Source organism: Phodopus roborovskii, unplaced genomic scaffold (genome assembly GCF_943737965.1).
Source record: "Phodopus roborovskii unplaced genomic scaffold, PHOROB, whole genome shotgun sequence".
Classification (NCBI taxonomy): domain Eukaryota; kingdom Metazoa; phylum Chordata; class Mammalia; order Rodentia; family Cricetidae; genus Phodopus; species Phodopus roborovskii.
The window spans coordinates 17,666,309-17,678,575 of NW_026126567.1; the positions used below are offsets into that span (position 1 = coordinate 17,666,309).

General features: G+C 41.5%; 1 protein-coding gene across 1 annotated transcript in view; it reads left to right on the forward strand.

Moving 5' to 3' along the window:
• Vps13b (vacuolar protein sorting 13 homolog B) overlaps nucleotides 1-12,267 on the forward strand; it is a 408,041-nt gene that overhangs the window by 338,598 nt on the left and 57,176 nt on the right. The gene's annotated exons all lie outside the window — the stretch shown is intronic.

Genomic DNA, 12,267 nt, shown 5'->3' on the forward strand with positions numbered 1-12,267 from the left:
ATTTATTTTGATTTTTTTTCCACACGAAATCACCCCATTGTTGTTATAATTTGGAAACAGTATAATGAAATACTCTTTATCCAAATATCTTAATTTTAAATCTAATATGACTGGACTTTAAAACTCTTGAGCTATGTAATATAAATTCTCTTTTTGGAGATTTTTTTTATTATGTTTAATTCAGTGGAGGGTGGTGAACAGCTTTGTGCACATAGATGCCAGAAGCATAGTGTCCCCTGGAGGTGGAGTTAGCCTAGGCACTGGGAACTGAACTCTGGAAGAGCAATACATGTCCTTAACCATTGAACCATCTATCCAGTGCCTTGTAATATAAAGTCTTACAAAAGTTCCTCACCCAATATATTTCACTCATAATTGTATCCTACGTCATACATATTTTCCGTTTTTCCTCTTGAAAATGTTCCATGTTTGTTTTCATTTGTCCTGTGTGACATGATAGACATTGTATTTATTTCAAAGTTTTCTTTTTGCTAGTTTTTTCTTATTGGTTGCAAAACTTAGAAACATACAGTTATGTATCCAGAACAAAGGCCCATACACACACAATTCCAACTATATTAACACTAGCTGCATAGCCTTTTAAACCCTTTAAAAGTTTCCATGGTCATTGTATCCCCAGGAAGGTCATTGTATCCCCTGTAATGCACTACCAAAGGCAGGAAACAAGCCTTAGAGTAGCTACAATGATGTACGTCTGTATACTCTAGGAGCCCCCTTATCCACACAGCCAACGGACCCAGCTGACAGAGCCAAGCAGAAGACACTCAGCCCTCTGCAGAGTCACACCCAACCCTCTGCAGAGTCACACCCCACCCTGACCCTCTGCAGAGCCACACCCCACCACCTCCCTGACCCTCTGCAGAGTCACACTACACCACTCCCTGACCCTCTGCAGAGTCACACTCACCACCTCCCTGACCCTCTGCAGAGTCACACCCCACCCTCTGCAGAGTCACACCCCGCCACTACAATGACCCTCTGCAGAGTCACACCCAACCCTCTGCAGAGTCACACCCCACCACCTCCCTGACCCTCTGCAGAGTCACAAATGCTATTCATATTTTAAATATAAGAGAACTTCTTTTCTGGGGGGGGACTTATTTTTAATAGTTTATATGTATAGTTTTATACCTACAATCCTATCTCCCCCTATATTTTGGCTGTATGATGCATTTGTTAAACTAGCCACACTGTGAGGTTTGAAGAGAAGGGATGAAAATTCTCTGATATAGCACACCATGTGAGCATAAGGCCAACATAATAGTGGATTTTGGGTTCAGGTATGAACCCTTGCAAAGGGATTAACTGGACCACCAGACTTATGTAACTTTTAACTTACATAAATTAAGTTCATAAAAAGCATTGTCTTTAGCCAGGTGTGATGGCGCACTCAGGAGGATGAGGCAAGAGGATCAGAAAATTCAAACCATTCTCCACTACGTAGGAGTTCAAGGCCAGTCTGAGCCAAGTGAAACGCTGTCTCAACCCTGTCCCCACCCCAAAAAAAGAAAACTTCGAGTTTAAATCATACTCCTTAAAAATAAAAAAGATGTCCTTTTTATGTTTCTATGTATGCTGAAATGTGTTTTAAGACCTCTGAAGCCAGAGGCCATAATGGGCCCAGAGGGTGCTCATGGAATTCCTAAGGTCTGCAACAGCACAGGCTGCTACGCTCTTAATGACAGGTTACGTCTGAGCTCAGATCAGAAAAGCCAACCACTTAGCTTCTAACTGCACCTGGAGCTCGTCATAGATGCGCAAGTGAACAAAATGTTCCTTTTCCAGATTCCAGGTCATATCCTGCACTGCCCAGCAAGCTTGGCTTCAGGGACATTTGTGTCTGCCTGTTTATGCAACCTCTGGTATTAGTCAATTCATAGTCTCAGGGAGAATTTCTAAAGTTCACAGAGCTTAACTCCACTAAACAATGCAGCTTATATTGCAGAGATCAAGAAAGTGGCAGTGACACCTGGGAAGGTTTCAAAAGGTCAGGAGATTTTAGAACCACACAGAAGGTTGCTAACAACACTAAATCCCAGTAGGACAAGAAGAAACACAGACGTAACCAATCCCAGAAAAGTTAAACTGAGGAACCGTTTAGGACTGAGAAGCCATAAACTCCCCTTACAGTTTCTGAGGCCGAATCACTTAAAACGTTGGACATTCCACAACAATTTCTTGCCTAAACAAACAAAGGAACAGAACTGTTTCTTAGGGAATAATTGGACACGTTCATCTGCACAGAACTGTAGATGTCACCACCAAGGACTTGTAAATATCCTAGTTCAGCCACCAGTAGGCTGGGTGACCACAGCAACCATCAAGGAGTTGGTGTTCAAAGAAGTGTTTCAAGTTGTACCAAGTTGAACCTAGATCCTGGGAGTGTAAGTCCACGGCATCTTCCCAGGGTATGAGCAGGTATGTGCAGCTCAAAGATGAGGAGAGCCTGGCCTTATTTAACCAAACTAGGCCAAGCAACACCTCCATAACTGTAGGACTCGTATAAGCCATCAAAACAACTCCCTCCCAGTTAATCTCTTGAAATAGGAATACCTCTTCTCTGCTCTGTGTATAAGACTTCGTACTTATTTTTTGTCTTCAGAAGGTACAATTTATGAATTGTGTGCATGTTTAAAAGTATAAAATTCCGAGTAGCAGTGTAGAAAGATTTCTTTGTATTCCTTGTGTGTGTGTGCCTCAGAGGTCAGAAGAAGGTGTTGGATATGCTGACTGGAGTTAGGGTGGCTGCTAGCCGCTGTGTGGGTGCTGGGAACCAAGCCCTGGTCTTCTGCAAGAGCTCAGTGTTCCTAACTTCTGAGCCATTGCTTCAGACCCACAGTCACTTAATTTTAGTAATTAAATCAAGCTAGGTAAGGGGGGGCTGTAGAGAGAGTGTATATAAAATAACAAAATATTTTCTGCAATGAATGTAAAAGTGGTTTATAAGCCCATGAAAATAACACATCTTTTAAATTGTAAAATATAGCTAGATAAGAATTAATTTGGGTGACCAACACAGTATCTTGCAAAATATTCAATAAACAGACATAGTACCAAAAATATAAGTCTTACATTAAAGATGGGATTTAGCAAATGTTCTCTAAAGGACTGGGTCATAGGTCCACTAGGCTTCCATAGCCCCTAGCCTGTGCCGCAGCTTCTCAGCACGAATGGGCAGGGTTGAGTGCGTAAATGCATGATCAGGGCTATACCCCAGTGATACTGCTTTTAGATGAGAGTTTAACTTCATTCCAGTTTCACACATTTTGAGATGCCCTTTCGTATTTTTATTTTTCAATATTAGAAATATAAAGGTTTAGGCTAGAGCAATAGCTCAGCAGTACTTGTTGGTCTTACAGTAAACCCAGGTTCAATTCCCAACACTCACATGATGACTCACAACCATCCTTAACTCCAGTTTCAGGGGATCCAGTGTCCTCTTTGTACCTTCTTAGGCACCAGGCATGTACGTGCTACACAGGCAAAAAATTCACACATAAAACAAAATTGAATAAATCTAATTTTTAATTTTTCTTTAAAGTCAGTATTTAAAATGTAAAGGCTCACACGTTACCCAAAAGGGCGCCATTTGCTAATGAGCCAGCCCTTGTTTTCAGGCCTTGTGCTAATGGACTTCCGTAGGCTAAGGTTTGCTTCTCAGTTCTTCTCACTGTGACTTGGTGATGTTCTCATCACTCCAAAGCCTGGCAGAAACTCTCAAAAGCTTGAGAGATAAGTAACAGTGTAACTCATACAACAAACATGTAACAGGGTGAAGTATTTGTTAACTCTCACTCTCTGCCCAGTTGGTGTATAATCTTTAGAAGGTTTCCCAGCTCCCTTTTGGGATGTAGAAATATTTTAAGGTGAAATATGATCATTTTCTTAAAAAAACAAAGCAATGTGTTTTGAGTACAACACTGGGTTTTTTTTTTTTTTTTTTTTTTCATAGACCAGGCTGGCCTCAAACTCAGAGATCCACCTGCCTCTGCCTCCCAAGTGCTGGGATTAAAGGCGTGTGCCACCACCACCTGGCTCAATACTATTCTTAAATTCCAGCCAATTGTCCATGTTTTGAACTGGACTGTACCTCATGTTCAAGGACCACTCTTTCTGAATGCGGTCAGATTGAAGGTTTTATAGATACAATTGTGGCTCTAGAGTAGCTGGTTTTTAATTAATGATGGCTGGGCCTAATTCATCAAGTAAAAGCCTTTAGAGGCTTGGGACCTCTGTGAAGGGAGACGTAAGAGTCTGCCCACCTTGTGGAAGCAAAACCCGTCACGGTGGTGCCTGCAGTAGGGCAGTGGGCTCACTGCATGAGCCAGACAAACCTGGAAATGGCTACCAGTGCCAGCCCGGTGAGGCCACAGCCTTCATCACAAGGCCACAACTGAAACAGGCTCAGAAGTCTGTCCTCTCCACATCTGGCTTCCAAATAAAAAGGGAGTCTAGTCCTTATCTGCAGTTTTGTGACACTGAACAGAAGACACAGCCAACCCTGCTGCAGAGTAAGTGGTTGTTGTTTAGACTTCTAGATGTTGTGTAATTTGTCACTTGTCAATAGAAATGTGCTTGAAATAAAACATCAGTCAACTGGAAGTTACTGATTAGAAAGCATCCAGTCCGAAGAAGGGAAAAAAAAAAAAAAAGACTCAATCAAAGCAATTAGAATCCCAGAGACTTCTGGGAAATTTTCACAGCATATGAGTAATTATAATTCCCAAATAAGCAGAGAGGGTAAAGAACACAAAGCATTAGTCCTAGAAAACATCCCATATAGTATAAAAGATGGAGATTTACAGGTATAGTAGCTCAGAAAAGCTTCAAACACAATCAGACACATAGTGAAATTGCTAAAAACCAAATCAGAGAAATGTAAAAAGCAGCCACACTGTCCAATGACAAGGACAGAATGAATCTCCATGGGCTTGACACTTGACACTATAGGAGGCCAGGGATGGCAGGGTTAAACAGCAGGTTCAAGTCAGCAGGATTTAACTGTGCTTATGAGAAGATTTTTGTTTGTCCTTGGCTTGGAGGGGACAGTCGTCCATGACAGAGCTGAGCAGGAGAGCTGAGAAAAAAGATAGTATCTAAAAAAAAAAAAAAAAAAAAAAAAAAAATGTTTGGATACCTTGAGATGTGGGTTGCTTAGGGACTCAATAAAAAGAATATATGGAGGAAAATGCACACTTGCAACATGAAATGACAAGTTCTACTCCAAGACAATGACAAGCATCAGTTTCCTCATTTCTCAGTACTTCTGGTTTCTCTTCTGCCAAATCAAAAGGTTATTTTGGATAATTCATACCCCCCCCAAAAAAACATAAAATAGCTGGTAATAAATAAGCTCCGGTCTCTATAATCATAGCTTCCTTTCCCCTCCGCCTTTTTAACTGTACTTCCAGACTGTCTTAGTTGGGGTTTACGTTGCTTTGCTAAAACACTTAACAAAAGGCAACTCAGAGAAGAAGAGGGTCTGTTGTTGCTTCTATCTGAGGGAAATCAGGGCTGGAACTCAAGGTAGGAACCTGGCGATAGGGAGCAGAAGCCATGGAGAAACCCTGATTACTGACTTGCCCTCCTGGCTTGCTCAGTTAGTTCTCTTCTGCACCCCAGAACCTCCTGCCCACAAGTAGCAGCATCCACAATGGGCTGGGCCCTCCCATGTCAATTATTCATCAAGAAAAATACCACAGGCTCACCCACAGGCCAATCTTGTGGAGGCATTTTCTCAACTGAAGTTCCCTCCTCTTGGGGGAGTCTAGATAGTCATATAGAACAGATGCATTCATATGTGGGAATCTGGAATGCAATACCACAGTCTCTAGAGAAGTGGTTCTCAACCTATGGGTCGTGACCCCTTTGGCAAACTTCTATCTACAAAAATATTCACATTACAACCAGTAGCAAAATTACAGTTATGAAGTAGCACCAAAACCAATTATATGTTTGGGGTCACCACAACTTGAGGAACTGTATTAAAGGGTCTCAGCATGAGGAAGGTTGAGAACCCTGCTCTAGAGATTCAAATTTGCCTACCAGTGTCTAGGTGGCAGTGGATGTCTAACAAATCCCCACTGAGTTCTAGGAGAATAAGACCTTTGGAACCCAGTGCTGCTTCCAGGACAGTGTGTATGAGGGTGTGGGCCAAGGAGAACCCCTGTAGATGCTCCTGTTGAGGACATATTCTGTTAGGTAGGAATTCTCCATGGCTCATAGCTTCAGGTGCTTAGCTCTAGTTCCCACACCATCCATCTTTTTCTATGATGCTTGCAGAATTTTGAAAGCCTAAAGACCCTTTGTTGTGTTGTCTCTCTTTGAATCTAAGGCGGCAATGTTCCTGACAATATAATCCTTCAAACGACTTTGTGGTCGCCCTTGACCTTATTGAGGATCACTATGTTAGGAAATTAAATCCACGATCTCTCCCAAGAAAGCCCTTCTGAAATTCTGCTCATCCGACATTGTGCTTGATCGTTTGAGCCCCTTTTGTTCGAATAGTTCCCCGAGACAGCAATGTCAATATGCCTCGACCACTTTTCCTAGCCATGTCCGACTTTTCAGGTTGGCCTGGGAGCCATTACTTTGTTTACTGTCATTTTCCATTTTATAAACCTGGGAGCTTTCAGAACTAGCCAATCCTGGCCTTCTTTTGTCTAATAACATTTCTTACTCTTATGCAACCCTCTTGTATTTCCGCATAAGCAGGAGGGAGAACGAAGGAGGCTCTTCAGCATGGTCTGGAAACCTCAGCAATTATCCCTTGGGTTATTAAGCCCATTTGCTACTTTCTGTGACACCTTAGGAACTCTCTGACACTTCTCAGCGGATACCACTTTTAACTTCCCTCAGACCCAGCCTCTGCTAGACTATCGGGTGTCTGCTCCTCTTCTCTTAGGAATCCACTAATACTTCCTTATGTCTTTAGAGCTCCTTGCTCCAAATCCCCTCCTACACCTTAGGCTTTTGTTACAAGAGCACCAACCAGTTCATAAATAGCAAAATCTCTCTAACTTGTCTTTTGCTATCTAGCAAATTATCATAAAGCCTGACTACCTAAACAATAAGCCTTTATATCTCAAAGGGTTATTTTAGTCAGGAGTTTCAGGACTAGGCTAATAGTTATAATTCAGGGTCTGAAAACACTGTAACTAAGACTTAAACCAGAGTTGAAGTGCAACCATCTCTGAAGGCTTGCCTGGTCTGCAGGATTGACATCCAGAATGGTAGACACGTGTGGTTCATGGTAGGAGGTTTCAGGCACTTTCTTTAAGGATCTTTCCATAGAGTTGCTTGTGTATTCACTTGATGTGACAGCCAGCTTCCTTTTGGTTAAGGAATTGAAGACATAATGAAGCAGAAGCCAGTGTTTATGCATCATATTAGGAGTCATTATAATTTGTGTAACATCCTATGGGTAACACAAATCAAGCCTCCATAATGTGGAAAGGATTACACGAATAACAAAAAACAAGCATCATTAGACTATCTTGGAGTTGAGCTTGTAATAATTACCAATAGCAGAATAGGTGGATAGATTGAAGCATGGGATCTGTGCAGGGGGGCTAAGATTAATAATAATAAAATAATAATAATAATAATAATAAGTAGTAAGAAAACTAGGACATACTGGCATTTTAAGTCAAGAAAGAGTTGAGATGCCTCAGTCAAGTAAAGTACTTGGTATGCAAGCATGAGGACCTGAGTTTGTATTTCTAGCACCCATGTTTAAAAGTAAATAAAAATTAAAACCTGAGTACAGTCACATATGCCTATAATTCCAGTGCTAGGTAGGTGCAGACAAGGGAATCCCTGAGGCTTAGTGGCTAGCCAGTCTAGTCAATTATTGAGCGCCAGGTACAATGAGAGACCCTGTCTCAAGAAAATAAGGTGAAGAACCATACAACAAGTTACCCAACATTGACCTCTGGCTTCCTCACATGCATGCACACATGTATACACACATCAAAAAAAAGAGGGAGCGTCTGGTTAGATATAGTTATCACTATTGTTAGATGTCATAAGGAGACTAAGTGATGCAGAAACTGAAGAGATTGTTGCATTGGACATTTAAGACATCAATGATGGTTTGGTGGCTGAATGTGGAAAGATGAAGGTAGAAACCATCCTATAGGAGGCTGAGAAATGGATGGAAAGTAAGAGTGGGGAGGATAGGCCTGGAGTCTCTGTTTGTTTGGTTGCTTGGTTTCATATTGTTGTTGTTCTTTTTAGAAATCTTATTTGGAGATTAGACAACAAAACTTCCAATGCCAGAGAGTATTTTAAATAAATTTAAGCATGCTCATGTGAAAAGAAATTGTGAAGAGATTGATGATGTAGACTAGAGAAAGAACTATTAATAACATAAGGACTTAGAAAAGAGGAAATTTCTAATGTTAGCCACAGGTTGACCTTGGATGCTATCTTAGTTGGGTTTTTATTGCTGTGAAGAAACACCTTGACCACAGCAACTCTTATAAACAAAACATTTAATTGGGATGACTCACTTACAGTTTCAGAGGTTTGGTTCATTATCATGACAGGGAGCATGGCGGCATGCAGGCAGACATGGTGCTGGAGTAGTAGCTGAGGGCCCTACATCTTACAGGCGACAGGAAGTCAACAGAGACACTGGGCAGCATCCTGAGCACAGGAAACCTCAAAGCCCACCACCCCCCTCAGTGATACACTTCCTCCAACAAGGCCACACCTTCTAATAGTACCACTCCCTATAGGATTATGGGGGCCAGTTACATTCAAACTACACAGATGGGAAGTAGTCCACGGCCGATACCTATTGCTACTTGATAAACTACTTGAGGCATAGAGGCTCAAAACCCTTCACAGTCCATGAGTCTGCCTGTGAGAGAGCTAGAAGCACTCCAGCACAGACTTCGCTGCCCCTGCCCCATCAAGGCACACTCAGGAGACTGTAGTCAGCCTGAAAGTCAGCAGGTGCTGAATGGTGGCCTGCTGAGCCACATCCCTGGTAGTAGGTGGGATGTTGGCCAGGTGTCTTGGTTCTCTGGCATGCACAGAATTCTTCACATGACAAAATGTTCTGGGAGAACAAGAAGACTGTGTTGTCACTTGAAGCTCAGCTAAGAACTCGGTATCATTCTGACACATTGGGCAGAGTGTGTTGCAAAATGAGGCTGGCAAGGAGTCTACAAGGATGACTTGTGGCCATTTACCACTTAGAAGGGCCTCTTCCTTGTCTCAGGTCAGAGAGAGGTCAAGTTGGAGTGAGTTTACCCAGAGGGACAGGGAGGAGATATATAGGCAATGTGATTTGGTGTGCTTTGGGATCGCCTTCAGTAGACACTGAATAGAGAGCACTGGGGATGCTCAGTAACTTCTCCAAATCCTCAACATCTAAAGCCTAAAGTCCTAACTTAACAATACTATGCTATAAACCCTGCTTCTGTATCATTCTGGGTGGCTCACAAAGCCAGTGTTATAGAAGGGGACCAGGTATATGCTTCAAAGGGTATCAACTTCCAGGCCCAAATGCATGTCCAAGTTCTCACACTCCTGTTTAATCTTCTGTGTTTATCATCTACCATAAGCTAAAACTGCGTAGAATAATTACTAAATATTGTGTATTAAAAGTAGACTTCACTACATGTTAAATTTACCAAGTGCTGTCTTTTCCTCTCAGCGTGAAAATCATTTCCCAGAAATCTACAATATCACCTGATTGTTTAGGCCACAGCTGTCTACAACCAGCAATTCCACTTGGGAAGGAGGGTTTTTATGCCCCTTGCTCTGCAGTGACAGTAACAAGGTTCTTTTTGTTGTTGCTGACATCAAGATAGCTAAAATCAGCAGTGAGGTAAACACTTCTTGGGACCATCTGGTGAGGATTTTAATCCAAAATAGTCTGTACACATAGATTGTGCTTGAGTGTGAGGACTACTGTCCACTTGCCATCATCAGCGGCTCCTTACTTCTTATCACACGGCATGCAGACAAGCCAAAGGCAGACTGTACACCCAGTTTCTTCACTTTTCTTCTTTCAAGTGTTTTACGTTCATCAAGGGTTCCAGGAAAGTCACATCTCCCTGAGGGACCTTCCACTGCCCTCCAAAGTCATCTGTATGACTAAATGAGGCCAAAGTGGGTTCCAACACTTTTAAGTATCTAGCAATGGTAAAAATTCCTACACTTCCTTGAACTAAACACAGGAGCTTGGGGCTCAGCTTCTCTGCTGCTGTTTCTTTGTAAAAGTCACCCACCCTGTGGCCTTTCCAGTATTCTACAAGAGACTGCCATGACAGGGCTGTGATGGGCCCGTTTCTGGGGCTTTCTGTAAGCCTGACTGTGGGTCGGCTGGGGGTTATGTCAGCTGTGAGGCTCGGGGAGGAATGGCTGCTGTGACTCCCTCTGCCTCTTTCCTGGCAGTAAATTCTAGATACTGAAATACAGTTTGGAGAATACATACTACAGATTGCCTAAGATTTTTATAAGACATTCAAAGCCTTTCCACAGGCCATTACCCTGCAAATGTGAGTCCTTGGTTTCTAAACATGAAGGTTCTTCACGGAGCAAATTTAAATATGAATTTTAATATAGACTGCTTGGAGAAAGGCTATGCCGCTGGACCGTTGAAGCATGACTGTATTTTGCCATTTTTTGCTTATTGGAAATACTGATTAGGAATGTTACAAAGACCTCAGCATACATAATGTGATTCTTTTTAATCATAACCCATTTCCATGAATCTGTGTGACAAGCACGTTAACGGAAAGGCAATGGCATACTCTTCCACTGTGGCACTTCTAATGGTTTCCGTGCTTTTAATTGTTTCCAGGATATTGAAGAACTTATTATTGAAAGGTCAGAATAATGCCCAAGATATGGCCAAACCCAGTGAGTGTCAGACACAAGGAATGTTGGATGACTCCACAGCTATGAAATATTTCATTTCTCATGATAATTCCAAGTCAGTGGATTTTAAGAGCGCTGAGAGCAGATTTTAAGATAAATGTGAACTAACCCACCCTTGTGCAGTAGGGGCTTTATATTTCACCCGCCTGACTTGCACTTGGGGATAGCATGAGTTAGGACAGGTCTTAGGCAGCACATTCCCTCCCTGGGAAAGAACACCAACCGCACGGCTTGGAGTGGCTCTGAAAACCCACAGTCGCCATGGTTATTTTAGCCTTTATAAAAATGTTTTCTCAGTGTGGCAACACAACCCAGTTCAGTGAAAATAAATAGGAATTTTGGATTTCTTTTCTCTCTGTCGGCTGACTTCTTTTTTTCTATAACTAAAAATTAAAGGTAGCAATTTTAATTGTCCAAATTATTATAATGACTAAGAATAAATTTAAAATCTCGTATTACCTCCCCATCTTTTCTTAGGATACGTGTTGGCAGTCTCTTAAATTAAGTCAGTTTTTCTGAGCAATGGCTGTTACATTCGAGAACAATTAAAAATCAAGTTTCATTTCTGACTTTGGACAGGTTTCTCCATCATGTATACTTGTATGATATAAATGGATTTTTTAAAATAACAAGCTAAAGCTGACAATTTTGATTCACAAATTCAATAATATCTATCCAAGTCTGAATGACTATAGGCAGCCCTTCAGTTAATCTTCTTGGCTTCTATTTCTCAGCTCCCCCATCACCCTTTATTATTTCTAGCCAACATACTCTAAAGTCTTCCTCAAAGAGTTCTACCCAACTGACCAAGTTCATGATGAGCATCAACGCTGTCCAGAGAGTGTCGGTATGACTGCAAATGTAAATCTCCCTCCTCTACACACACATACACAGGAGTATCAAAGTTCATTAAGTTTTGCATTACAAGCTGTGTGGTAGAATTAAAAGTAAAAAGGCTCACAAAATTCTGAACTTAGAGCAGCAGTTCATTCACATCAAGCTCCGGTTATTTTAGTCACATGCACCTTAACTATAGGGAAAGCCCACACCCCTTAGAAACATATGAGATGTTAAAATTAACTCTTTCAAAGGAAGCCTATATATCATTACATACTTTCTTAAACCATATATATTTATATATGATTTTATGATGGAAATATTTGAAATGCCATTAGTGATCATTTTAATAAATAAACAGGTTCGGTTATTGAACTTTTTCTATTTTGCTTCCCCTAGTCTGAAGCATTTAGCATTGATCATCCCACATAACCCATATAACCCAAAGATGATTGATTATTCATAACACTCTGGTATATGTCTAATCCTTTTCTCTCTTGGAAAAGGAGGGAG